Source organism: Triticum dicoccoides, chromosome 2A (assembly GCF_002162155.2).
Source record: "Triticum dicoccoides isolate Atlit2015 ecotype Zavitan chromosome 2A, WEW_v2.0, whole genome shotgun sequence".
NCBI classification, from domain to species: domain Eukaryota; kingdom Viridiplantae; phylum Streptophyta; class Magnoliopsida; order Poales; family Poaceae; genus Triticum; species Triticum dicoccoides.
Genome location: NC_041382.1, coordinates 757,404,006 through 757,408,952, shown reverse-complemented (window position 1 = coordinate 757,408,952; position 4,947 = coordinate 757,404,006).

The following is a 4,947-nucleotide window of genomic DNA, read 5'->3' as shown; positions in this document are numbered from 1 at the left end:
GCGTAGTATCTCGTGAAGATTCGGCCAATTTCTCCGATTATGTTGTTCTTAACCCAACACCCTCCATTGAAGAGTATGTGGTTGCTATCCTCAAATAAAATTCTACCAAGAAGTTTATATGTTCTTCACGAGAAAACGAGCGGGCCCATAGGCAGGGTGACATTTGGTAATTACAAATAACCAAGTATCTCATGAGACAACAAATATCACACACGAGCATCGAGTACAGTTATGTTCCAAACCCAAGGTGATTTGTTTCATTTGGAGTAAAGCCAAATTTTATTTTAGGCGTGTCCATGCCTACTACTTATGGGTTGGATAGAATCATAGAAACACGTAGTACAAACAGTTACTTCTCGAATCGTTCTTTAGGACTCTTGTATCAGTTTAGACTTTCTCCGCTTCTGCATTCATGCTCTCTAGCTATGTCAACAAAAGCAGACGACGTCAATAGAGCTGACACCCCATGTTGTGTGGGAAGGGCTCTGGCCATGAAGGGGGTAAATCTTGTATGCCATTCCTTAACTTAATTAAGCTTCTGTCACCCATCCAGCAGTCTTCAATTGCTAAACAAATACAATATTGGCAGGCTGATAGATAATAACCACAAAGAGATCCCCTAATGCACTGCTCGTGGAAGTATAGGTCAAAACTTCTCTGAAACAAAAGCCAACACACATATCTGAATGAATTGCAACACAACAGATACTTCAATCCTAATATGTGATGAATAGTTAATTACTGATTCAAGGTCAAGTGACATTTAGATTTGATAATGTAAGAGCAAATAGGGAAAGAATCATGCCTCGCTGGATCCCATTTACCTTGCTGATGGTAACATTGCGGCCAATGATAGAGAGGTTCATCTTGCGCACTGCAAGGAAATCCCACAAGCTTCCACCAGCGCTAGTATTTGATCATAGCAGGGAAAATAGTTACACGAAAACACAACCGAGCATTGCCCATCTAGCTGGATAGGTGTGTATCAATGGTGCTCGCAACTGGTATAAACCAGCAAAAAATCGTTCATGAGTAATGCAACCTGAATCATGGATTGCTCTCCATAGTTTGTGCAATAGCAGTCGTAGTACCATACCCATGCATATGTGCATGCTATATAAAGAAAATCAACAATTCCAATAAGATACTAACCTATATCTAGGTGTTTCCCGTACTAAAACTTCTCATCGACTTGTCCTTAGGAGCTTCCTTGCCACAAAATCCACAAAAATCAAACTGGTTCAGTTCTATCTGAATCAATTGATGCCTGCACGAGGTAGAGAGTCTTGGGACTCGACGCTGAAATCGGTAGATGGGTACCTTGATAGTTGGCGGTAGAATCAGACTGGACATCAGCCCTTCAGTAGTACTAATTCTTCAGTCGGTGCCAGGAAAACAAATTATTCTCTTTTATTTATTTCAGGGAGAGAAGGACATGCTTTGGTGTGTTAATTGGAGAAAAATCTTGATGTGGCACACTGATGATGTGGACAGGCTACATGTCAAGATAAATATGGTAGTGGGGATGAATCTCTTAGGTATATTGGATGACGCCTCAATCCTATATGCATGTATGGTTTGAGGAACTTGTGTGTATATCGAGAGAGATAGTCCTCGTCAATGCGTCATGCCAGGCTTACATTTCTTCCCCTCTTTGTTTAGTGTACTTGTGACTTTGAGATATTGGAAGAAAACAAGGAAAATGAAGGGATAATCTTCTTTCCGTTCATAGTTGGTTCAACTATCTAAGTTGTTTCTTGTGCAACATCACCAACACCTTTCTATGGTATTGCGATGATTAATTGTCTCTGTGTGGGAGGATCGGTATAGTATACTAAAGAACTTTAGGAAGTACTTAAGGTTTTGTATTGCCTAAATACCAAGCTATCGGTAGATCCTTGTTATATTTCTTATTATTGTGCATCTCATGAAGATTAATTTTTCCTTGGGTGGTATTGCCCTTAAATCAACACCCTCTTTTGACAATGTATCTCACTCCATTAATGCTCTTAAATCCGATGAAGCAACATAATTCCTATCCATAATATATTTTTTCTCTCTTTTTGTGGGGCTCAAGATTGTCAATCAGAGTAAATAAGGAAATTTGTATGGGGTGACACCGACGTTGGCATCTTGAAGTCTTTGGTGTCTCAAGTTTGTTTTAGTTGTGCTTGTTTTTGGTAAATTCTATAGTGATGCTTTCTTGGTGGAAAGACTATTGAATTATTATTATTTTGTCGGTTTTCATAAATGAAAGTCAGGGACAAAGCATTCTTTAATTCTTGAATTACACATTTACTATAATTAAAAAAACAGAAATTGTATGTGATTCCTCCAAATAAAATTCCACCGTGAAATCTCCATGTTCACGACAAACTGTATGGGTCTGAAGTCATGGTCGGTACAGTTGCTATCTGGCTCTCCCAATCAAAGGGAATACCGATCCTAGTCCTCTATTCTTGCAAGTGGTCAATCACTATAGCCAGATGCCTAGATATCTGCAAACAAATCCAGGTCCGGAGAATATACTATAAATCCTGGCTAGGCGATTTCCGACACTCTCCCGGACGTAATCCACTCCAGCGCCATGGCCACCGCTGAGGGCTTCCGCTCGCTCGATGAGGCGTTCCTGGTGGCCTGCATCTGGGTGACCCCGACGCTGAAACACCAGCCTCAGCAGCCGCATCAACGTGCTCACCATCAACGAGGTTGGCGAAGACAACCTCAACTTCGTCTACATCGTCACTTGCTCCCGTGTTTTCCCTCCATATTGGACAATGGGCTAGAGATGCCCTTATCAGCTCTTCACATATATACCTCATGTACTTGTCTAAAGCCACGTTTATCTGAAAAAAGTCTAAGGCCACGATAATTTGTGACCCACTAAAATTTTGAAATAAGAACACATACAGAAGTTCAACCACTTCGAATGGACATAGTGTGCCATAACTGATTGTACGAGGAAGCCAAAGCCTCAGCTTTGATCTGCCATCAACTCAGTAAAATATACATATTTCTGGTTTCCTAGGTTTGGAAATCGTCATGTATTATGTTTGGTTCATGTTTTATTCTTCTTCTATAGAAATGTTTTTTTTTACAACCATTGACTGGCCAAGATATTGGCTAGATATTTCTTGGCCTCTTGCTAGCCAAAATTTTGGTGAGATATCTATGGCATGGGACCATCCTAAATTCCTACCGTCTCTCTCTCTCTCTGGCTCTCTCTCTGTCTCTCTCTGTCTCTCTCTCTCACCCAAACACACAATGAATTTGTCAACATCCCTTCATGTTTGTTAAGATAGTTGTCAATCTTTTTTCTCGAATTTAAAATAGAATAATGTGTATTGGATCAATACTAATAGACTTACCAAAGGTTTGATGGCTGAAAATTCAAGTCTGATAGTCAATACATGCAGTTCATCACACAAAGCCACATGCATTTCTGGCTACATCACGGCTAACGCCAATCACCTAAACCTTTCTTAGCTTTTGGCTGTACTTTATATTTGTGGTTCTTCAATGACCACCCAAAGAACATACTATGTGAATGCTAAACTCACACTTCTAGGATGACATCTCTCTCTCTCTCTCTCTCTCTCTCTCTCTATATATATATATATATATATATATAGAGAGAGAGAGAGAGAGAGAGAGCGGATTTGGTATGTTGTGATTCTGGGGACACTGAAATCGGCACCGTTAGAAACCTTTGAGATCCGCACCTTTATTGTTTTAAAAGTTCTAGTTCTTTCATTTCCTGTAAAAGGGTTCTATTAGGGGCATCCATAGGATGGAAATGGCAATGGGCGAAAGGTTCCGGCAACATTTATGCATACCTTTTTATATGTCAGTGGTCATAACATCTTAGAGTTGATGCTTCTTCAGGTAATTTTCATCCTTCCGCTTTTGCACAACTGTCATCCTGCGATTTGAGGACTGCGTGCCTGCTCTTTCCATTTTTTTCATTGTGTTTATTACAATTTAAACGCATGCAGTGAATTGCCATCCTTAGCGTTTTGCACCACTGTCGACCCTGCAATTTAGAGTACAGCGTGCCTGCTCTTTCCCTTTTCGTTTTAAAAGTAACTCATGTAGTGGGTTTGTCATCCTTCCCGTTTTGCACCAGTGTCTTCCTGCCATCTATAGTACTGCGTGTCTGCTATTTACCTTATTTTCGTTCCTTTAATTTCCATTTAATGCATACAGTGAATTGCCATCTACCAAAGCATTTTTTTAACAGAACCTCTCCGATATGTTGCCTTTTCAGTTTGCTGCTTCCTTTCATTCAGTGATGCACAAAAATTGCTCATACTTTTCTTGTTCCACAAAAGCACCAACTATACAGCCATCTTCAGTTGATTGATAAGGAGGAGCTCAGGGGCGCGTGAGAGTGAGCTCGCAATATCTTGATGCTGGTAGGATGCCACATGAAACAGTAAGCTTGGTCGTTCTTGTTAGTAACAAAGATATCCGGGTACCATTATTTTCTCAATATGTTTGCTTTAGAAGCTCGGTTCCAACATGTGTTTTGATTCGGTATTTTGACTTACCTAGAACTTTTATCCATGTAACCCTGAAGATGTAACCCTGAAGATGCTCATCAGGGCAGAGGAGCGTAATCACCAGGAGGTTGATTTCTTCTTCCGCGACGTGCCACTTTTCATGGTGATTTTCACTTCTCCATCAGCTACTGAAATCTCTAGTGTAACTAATGCGTACTTCTAAAGTAGGGAATCTTACTAACCTTTTTTGTTCTTATCAAGAATCCACTTGATAAAGCGTCGATCTTCACGCTCCTGCGCAGCAATTTACACCAACCGTCTTGCTCCATATGTTTCTCTTCCGAAGAGGTCTTGGCCTTGCTTTTCTTCGACTTGTTACTCAGCTATAATGTTTCTGAGTGCTTGATGATGCAGTAGCCAAATAAGTTTCAGAAAGTTCGGCCCG